Source organism: Cupressus sempervirens, chromosome 7 (genome assembly GCF_028749045.1).
Source record: "Cupressus sempervirens isolate cs-2001-9-10 chromosome 7, ASM2874904v1, whole genome shotgun sequence".
NCBI lineage: Eukaryota > Viridiplantae > Streptophyta > Pinopsida > Cupressales > Cupressaceae > Cupressus > Cupressus sempervirens.
Genome location: NC_143124.1, coordinates 427,979,104 through 427,988,767, shown reverse-complemented (window position 1 = coordinate 427,988,767; position 9,664 = coordinate 427,979,104). Strand labels below are relative to the sequence as shown.

General features: G+C 35.0%; 1 pseudogene; it reads right to left on the bottom strand.

Annotated features, from left to right (window-relative positions):
• Positions 1-7,244: 7,244 nt before the first annotated feature.
• Positions 7,245-8,951, bottom strand: LOC149547360 (putative UPF0481 protein At3g02645 pseudogene; annotated as a pseudogene).
• Between the last annotated feature and the right edge of the window lie 713 nt (positions 8,952-9,664).

Here is a 9,664-nt window from a genome sequence, read left to right as displayed (position 1 = left end):
ATATCAGGGTTAAGAGAAACTAGGATGTAACCATTAATATGGGGTGTGTTTATTTTGGAATCTTTAATATAGAGGACTTACCCTAGGCATTTTAACATATTAGGGAAAAAATACTAGAACTCTAGCCTAATATCTCTTAATGTGACATTGTACAATAAGGAATATGTAGTGAATTATTCATATTTTCTATTAAGGGCCCTAGGTAAGGCCCTAAATAGGGTTAGGTCAACATTTTATAGCCCCTTTTTCAACACTTTTTCCTACATAGAATGATTCTTAAGAAAATAACTAACAACCCCTTCTGTATCATTCTACTAAAATTAACGATAATCCCCAATTTCTTGCCCCAACATTATTAAACCAACCATCCAAGAACTTTCTATAAAGAAAATTCTTAATGCTTATGAAAACAAATAAAATTTCAATTCTCTATCATTTATTTTTCTCATATTTAATAGTCTTTACCATATCATCATTTGACAAAAGATTGAAGGTCTTCACAATAGGTTGTAGGACCTTACCTTCACAATATCCCTGATGTTCTCCTTGTTCTATATTTTCCATGCCTCCTCCTTCATTTTCATCACACTTGGGCACTCCTCTATTATCCCCCCAATCTCTCTTGAGAAACATTCCATTAAAACTAGCAGTCTCTAGCATCGTAGACAAATGTAATTGTGGAACAAAAATAGAGTAGGATGGCTTAACAATTTCCTTAGTTTGATTAACATCACCTTCATCATAAAAATTAATGTGAACTCCAGACCCCTCCTCACTATTTTCACCTAATACATCCATCAAACAACTAGACACACAACTTGAATGAGCCACAACCAAATTGAAAACCATTTGCAATAAATCAAAGCACACACATGCAAGCCCAAGTAAGCATGTAGAGCCCTAAGGTTGACCGAAGATGAAAAAAAAAAGGTTACAAAGACTAATAAAAGGAGATGATAAATAATGAACCACAAGCATGTCATGATACAAACCTAAAGCAATAGGTAAAACACAAGGAGGGTATGAAAACAAAGATTATTACACTGAAGCAACCTAGGAGCAGGCAAGAAAAATTCAAGCAAGTATTGGTGATGTTAGCCACACCACTTGTAAACCATATTTCCTCACACTTTTCTCCTAGAATTATCCTCTTTTGTGCAATATATTAAGAATTGAAGTGTGCATTTTCATAGTGTGAGAATGTTTGATATGGAACAAGAGGAGTCATTTCCTTATATACATGGTTTTCAATCAAATTGTAGTCCTATTTATTTATAAATGAAAAATTAAAATAAAAATATTTAAAAGAGATTTAAACAAAATGGTATTATCATATAAAAATTTGAATGTAGCCTTATTAATTATTGTAGTGGCAATTTTTTCACTAATAGTTTTCAACATCACGTTATGTTCATTGGTTTTATTTACTCCAATTTTGTAACATATATTGGAGTTTTACTCATCCCTACTAAGATGGGATGTGTTTTGTTGGAAAGAGTAAGGATTTCAACCACTAAGCTAAGCTTTATTTGTTCTCTTTTTCTATTCTTATAGAGGTCAAAGTGCCTCCTATAAAGTTCAGCACTTCCTTTGTAAAGGAGAATGTTTTTAATTTTTTGTCTTCTTTTCTTTTCTATGAATAATGTGGGTGTGGGAAGGATTTGTGGCAAGGTCTCTAGTCATCTAATATTTTCTAATTTATCTACTATTAAGGTGGGATGCCTTTTTTTTGAAGTAGAAATGAATTTTACAAATGAGGGGTTAATTTTCTACTAGAAGTGATGTTGTTTTTAATAAATGATGGTTTAAGATGCTATTGTGTTGCCCATTGTGAAGTTTGGGTATCCTTATAAAATGAATTTGTTTGTTTGTCTTCCCCTCTTATTCTATTGTGAGAAATATGTTTTAAATTGCCTTTTTCTAACCCCACTTCTCTCTCTCTCTCTCTCTATATATATATATATATCAATTCATGGCCCCTCATTCCCTAAGAAGCATTTTCAACAAAGGTAGGTAAATCTATTTATAGCCTTCCCTTTGTGGCCTTGACTTTAAATGACTGTACCTTTATTAATGTGTTGTTAATCTATTGATAGCCCTTGGCATGTTGTTGTATAAGGGTGAACACCTCTCTTGTGATGTTAATTTTGATTAGAAGAAAAACACCTTCTTACCTTTTATAATTAAAAAATTACTCTTAATTTCTCTACAATTTTATTTGTTTGAGATGAATACATTAAAAATTAAATAGCTAGCTAATTTTACCATGTCCATATTTAATGTTTGTAGTAATTCATTTGTTTATTGGTGTAATTTAGGAGTTTCGTTGGTCATAACACTTGTAATAAATTAAACTTTTTCCTCAAATTTTTTTTTTTAAAACTAAAAAATTGTAATAGATATATAACTATACAGAAACATTTAATCTTGATTATCACACGCACGTACACACGCACACCCACACGCGCGTGTACACACACACACACACACACACACACATCAATTTTTTGTTTTCAATGAATAACCTTGCTAATTGAAAAAGGCCAGTTGGTCATGTACACTAAACCCACATGGTCAAATTATCATGGAGGCCCAACATTGTGTCATTCCAGTGAGTGCACAATATGAAGATCCTCCATATGACAATACAAATTCTGATTTGGCTTGAGTGCTCAGTCTAAAATTGTATTTTGACAAGTATGGTTGAATCCACTCTATTATAGATGGCTATGTTGTGGCATCATAAATAAAAATACAAACTAAACAATTTGTACCCTTTAATGATTATAGAGAAAATGTCCTCCAAAGGAATATATTAGCCACTCTCCATCTTGAATGAAGATGAAGAAATCAATCTAAGACTTCACCAAAATCATACTATGAGATCATTTTAAATATGCAAATAAGGAGAAAAGAGTTATAGGTATGAGTGAAACCAACTCTTCTTCTAACATGAGATAAATCATTCTTGCATATTACATATTATTTGAAATATTGACTTTCCTTTTTAGTAGGGTGTGACAAGAGTAAAGAATACTTTATAAGTCACCACATTAAATCTAAGATTACAAATATTAGAATAGTTGAAAAACTTTTAATAATTAACTAGATATTGTCTAGGAAGTGAAGTATGTACTTATTTTTATTTCAATATAATTGGTGGAGTAGATAGACGCCTTACTCTATAATACCAAAAAAAAAGAACTTATACATCCATATTAAAAAAAGTCAAGTCACAAAATACACAAGTAACTTATATTCTATATTTATGAACTAATAAAAACATATTACAACTAAGAAAAGTAATATGTGAAGGAAATGACAATCTAATCTTTTCTTTGAATAGATGTTGATAGTGATTGATTTTAAAATTTGTGATTGTAGTTTAAAGGAATGATTTTGATTCATTTTAGAGGATATTAGAACTATTAGACTATTTTTTTACTAAAGTTATTTTATGGATAGTTTTGTCATACATTCTAAAAGTCAAAATACTAAAACAATAAATCAACATCATATTAAATATTAGACAAAACAATCTCATTCTGTTTTGTCAACATATAGCTATAGTTAAAAGCAAACATATAAATTGAATAGTAAAATATACTTTCATGACTTATATAATCAAAGATAATCAAAAAGTATATTAGAGATGATTGTTATTATTCAACTCAACTTGTACTAGTCTTAATTCACATTAGAATATCAGCTATTCTTTATAATCATAAATTATATAGAGATCACTGTTATTATTCGACTCAACTCGAACTAGTCTTAATTTGCATTAGAATATCATATATTCTTTAGTTATCTCTTTATTGGCATTATCAGTTTAATCCAAAGGCTTGAATGTCATTGAGGAAATTTCATCCTTACCACATAATATACTAGGCTCGTATTGATGCTCTTTAGTAGTTCACTGTGTTAGATAAAAATATGCATCAAACCATAAGAAGGGTAAAACTAATTAAGATATTTATACAATATTTGACTATATTCTAAAGTTGTGCTCACAAGAGTATAGATAATCTATACATTTTTTTCTTTTTTAAAATCCAACCATGTAAGGCTTATATAACTCTTTGTTATCAAGACAAATGTCAATCATGTCTACATATTTTGTTAAACTTATGTTTACCAACACTTATTATGTCTAATCACGATATAATGATTGCTAGCATCTCACTTAACTTTTTAAAAATGTTGAATAACCAACCAGATTAATATAAAAAATACAATCTATTGCATTTTTAATAAATGTATACATCTTTTCCTAATAACATTATTACAATAAACACTTAATTTCTATCTATCATGCTCATAATTATTCTATAGTATATAGTACTTCTAAAATATTTCAATAATCCATCTTAATTGTTTTAACTAACTTTATACCTCAACATACTAATATTTGGACAACTAATGATTAACAAAAAAAAATGGATAATATCTATCTTCATGGAGATCTCCAATCCATTATACCAAGCAGATTTTTAAAAAGCATGAATGAAAATGCGATTACGATTCAATGACATTTAAGTACTCTTATTACGCATACAATGCAGTCTAAATTGTACTAGTATCAAATACCAGCATGAAAGAACCAAATAGATAGTCTTCCAGATTTAAAAAGATAGATAGGTTCTCAAATGAGATTAATCGTAGCAAAGATGATGATTGAATAATTATTTATTAAGTTTAATCGTAGCAAAGATGACGATTAGAAAGTACGTTAAATTTCTACTAAAAATTTATATAAATTAAATAGACACCCCAATATTTAAAATGTGTTTTGCAAGGGCAGTATAGTTGACAGAATCGTCAGGAGTAGCTCGATGGTATTGGATTCCATTGTCACCGCATGATTTCTGATGTGTTTTCTGAGGGCAATATACTTGAGGGCGGCAGCACACCTAAAAGCAAAGTTGAATCCACCACGCCAAAAATGTAACTTTTGTACCCCGTTAGAGAAAATGAAATAATCAAATATCAAAGAGAAGAAATGAGTTTTGTGGGGGTTTCGGGGCAATGTGGGGTAAAGTGAGGAAGTACACCGCATGGCTTTGATCTTTGCTAATGGTAGTTCAATTTCAGTACTGTTAAAACCCGGGCCCTAGTATCTTGTGGTGTGGGAGCATGATCTTTGCACGTAATCATGATTGATAGAGGATTAAGAAGCATAAATGTTTCTTTTGACTCTACCTTAATCTTATATGGGCATATCATAAATCAAACAGGCACTAAAATATTCTATGGTATCTGAAGTGTAGTTAAAGGCAAGCACTCTAAGATGCTTCTTTTTCCCCCCTAAATCTTAGATGGGCATATCATAAACCTAACAGGACTTGAAAGATTCTATGGTCCGTGTAATGTGGTTAAAGCTATGATCTCTGAAGGTTTATGAAGTCCTAATAGATGGCATATGATAGTTTGCATGTATCACTTGTAGGACTCTGCTGGTTTCTGATATCAATATTATAGCTACTGCCTTCACACTTCTCAGAACGTTTGGTTATACTGCCCTATTTGGGCTATCTGTTCTCTTGGATGGATTGGTCGAAGAGAATGGGTTGTTGTACAACTAGAGCCATCTGTTGATTAAGTCATTTCAGTTTGAGGGTTTTGACATGGGTTTCATCTAGCATGATAGAAGTGTTCCAGCAGGGATAATACAATGGTTTTGTTGCTTCTAATTTCTTGTACCATGACTATGCTCTATTTTTTATAGGTTGGGCATGCTTACAACCTTAAAACCAAGACAACAAAGGATATGGGATTCACGTCCGTGCCATTGAAATTATATTTTAAGTTTAAAAAAAATCCATTGACGTGAGAGATGGGGCTTTGAAAATGCCCCAAAATTTTCCCCTCAGAAATGGGGTTTTTAAATCTATCTTCAAATTTATCCATCGTGCTGATCTTCTCATTCAATGAAACATCAAAATCGATGCTCTAAGTAGTTTTATTAGCTCATGCTTAGGGTTTATTCAAATGCCTACCAGATGTCAATATATTTTTGGATGATCTTCGAAACTTTGCAGTTGCGGCATCGAACCCTTGCAAACCAGCAAAAGGCAGACAAACGTCAGTGTCATCTTCTCTAGAGAAAAGCATATTGTTGACCTTGTTCACCTGTCCTATTTTTAAGGCAAGACCAAATTTTTCATCATTTCACAGCAGCTGAATCCAAAAAAAGCATTTTTTGCACTTGTAGCAAATTTAAAGTATTTGAGTCTTTGACATCTCTGATTTATTTTGAAATGAAAATCGAGGTTCTGATTAATCCCTGGCCTCACCAGGGCACTTATATCCTTCTAGCGATATGGATTAGGCTGAAGATCTTGTGGGAAGGGGCTATGAATCATGGGAACCGACCTGGCTTCTGCGCTCGAGGTCAAGGCTTAAAGGTCGGCTTTTTCTTCGGTGCGTTCTTGCCCTAGATATAAGGGCCCTCAACTTGAAATAGACTCTTAATTTCATTTGGTAAGCCTTCTAATTCTCATCCTGCTGGAGAGAACGCCCAATCACTTTGTTTGTTAGTCAGGCTTTGATGCAGGGGAAGAAATCGAATAAATCTCCCCCAAAATAAATAAACAAGACCTTAGCTTTTCATTTATTCTGGGGCTCGTTTTATTTGATAGAGCTTATGCAAGACTCCTACGTAACAGCAAATGGGTTTACTTAGCAAAAGGAGGCAGTACAGGATGGTTCAGCAGCAGCCATGATACATGCCCTGTTACAAATTTCCCCCTAAGAAATGGGGTTTTTAAATCTATCCTAAAATTTCTTCACCGTACTGAAGGATTCAGATCACCTTATTCATTGAAACATCAAAATAGGTAAAATAAGTGGTATTAGTAATTTTAATTGCTCATGCTTAGGGTTTAAGAGTATACCTCAATGTCAGTACAGAGATCAGATGTGCTGTAGAGCTCACACGTCGCAGCTTTGTTGACACTCCTGCAAAACGAGCAAACGAAATGGGAGATTAATAGTTTACAAACTAGAGAGGGAAAAAAAACCTACCTTCCTGCTTCAATCCTGATGAAAATGCATTCGAAATATTTTTTCTTCCCACCGGCCTGATCAGTCCTTGCCAAATTAATGCAAGTTTCCTTATTTGTCTGTAAATTTTGTTAGAGACGATTAAAGAAAGTTCTAATTTCATTTTAAAATATTAAAAATTAAAAATTAAATATTTCAGACAATATATTAATTTCGTCTAAAATCAATGTCTTAAAATATTATATTGTGTAGTAGTGCGAGCGCTTACAGTCGTACACAGAACAAAAAGTCTGGAAGCATGTGATAAGCAGAAATATCCCGGTGGCCAGAACAGTGAGGAGCTGCCACGAATTAAATATGTACTTGTTTGCACATTTCTTCGCAGCCACGCTCCACCTATTGTTATAATGCCTGTTGACGTCCGCTATAACTCGGTCCAGATACTTAACTCGAGTCAATTTGACACATCTACCCATTCCGTTCCAGAGGCTTGCCACTTTCACGTCGTCTGCCAGCTGGTTGTAGATAATCCCTACTCTCCTTAGCAGCCGAACATCTTCTTCTGTGTCGACGATTCCGTTCATGAAATCGGTGTAGCGACTGAAGACCAAATCACCAGGCGCTGCCGAAGCTTCAAAGGCTGCTAGATTTCTCAGAAAAACTTCTGTGTTGGAATCCAACCTCAATGTGGGAAGATAAAGAGTTGCAGTGCTCGGTTCGAATCGAACTGTGCTAAGGTCTCTCTCGGTTGGAAGGAATCCTACTCCCGCCGAGCATAAATCGGAGACGGACGGAATTTCCAGCTCGTCGCGTGAAGGAGGGATTTCTCGAGAGGAATATTGTCCTCCCTCTTCACTCTTTTCCTCATCTCTCTCAACATTACGCTTAATTGAAAGAGTTTCTAACGCAGAAGGGAGATTCCTCGTCAACTGTGTCGCAAATTGGGCAGCCCTTCCTTTAAAGACACGGTCAGAGATAAGGGAGACAAGTTGAACAAGACTGATTGTTAATGAGGAGAGAACCCTCCATAAAGCTTTCACAGCACGCTTTATGTATGCTGAATCAGTCTCCGGGACCTGATTCCCGTCATCATTCTTCTCAGTGAAGGTGTCGTCCAGGAATGCTGAAGGGACAATAGAGTGGTAGAGCACCTCCAGTAGGTGACCCCTCGTTTTTATGCACAGCCTTGAACTATCGACCGTCTTCAACATAAACGGCGAACATTCTTCAGAGGCCAACGTACCAGATTACTCAGCCTTTCTTCCGCCTTATCTTGATAACCCAGCTGGATTTCCCGCAGCTTCTGCAGAAGGAACAAAGGGATCTGATTCTCAAGCATCATCAGATCTCTCACAACGGCATTGTGGGTTGCACTTCTGCGACCTGGGTCTAAAACATGGCCCAGCCGTTTCAGCTGGGATGACAGTTGCGAAGAAGAGTGATCCACCCCTTTCGTGTAGAACTGCAAACACTCGAGCACGAACGACGCGTCCAGAGCCATGAGCCATGCAAGCGCTTCCTCATTGTAGTCGAGAAATTTTTGGTAGCAGTTCCTAATTTGCCAGTCGTACTTCTTCACTTCTTCCACTGCATAGTCGAACTTGCACTCACCGGTTAGCATGTTCTGAAATCTTCGCGCAGCAGCCACTTTATATCTCTCCGTTTCACACGGTTGGGATCTCCAATGGTCCTAGGGTCCAATGGAGACGCACTGCGGAACATATGCTTCTGGCTTCATTGTGAAGAGCTCTTTGGGCACACCAAAAATGGATGCCATCATTTCCTTCTCTTCTTCTTGCTTCAAATGCGTTTGGACGCTTTCCTTAACCTGAATAACCCAAAGATTTTGATCAATTTTTACTTCGTCTGGATTCATTACTTCCGTTGTCTCAGTAGTTTTTGAAGATATGGGATTTATCAAAGCAACTAAGCAGGCAGGGGATGGAAATTAGATAATCGAAAGAAGAAATTTGACAAGCAACTAGGGAAAGGGTCATATATATAACCTCATCGTCGGCTTCAGCGTAAGTCACCAGAAATTTCTCTACTTCCAGCGAGAATCGAAAAGGCATTTCCTTTTTCCTCGCATGATAAATGGTTCACGGAGAGAGTTCTATTCAAACTGCAAGGGTACTTTTTTTCTCAGATGCTATTGCAGGCGGTAGCAGAGGGCCCTCTGATCGGAGTGAATGCAGGATGACACGTGTGAGCGTTTTTAGTCTTATTCAAGAGTTTAAAGGTACAAGTACGCATTCACATTGAGCACAATTGTCTTATGTTTGGCATTTCAAACATCGGGAACATTTGTCGGAGGACATTTGAAGGGACGGTGTCTACGTGCGTCGGATTAGTTCTTTTGCTTCGTTTTTTAATCCGATTTTGTAGAATTAATCTTCTCAACTATTTCTGGAAATAAAAAACTTCTTTTTTGTATGGAGGTCATCCGCAAACAAACTAATTTTCTCAACTATTTTCTTGAAATATATATATATATATATATATATATATATATATATATATATATATATATATATATATATATATATATTTGTTCTTTTTTATTGAGGTCATCCACAATCAAGTTTTAAGTATCTGATATAGGCCCACACGTGCCTAAAACTTCTTCAGCTAAGAGGATTAAGGAGCATCTTCGCTGCCT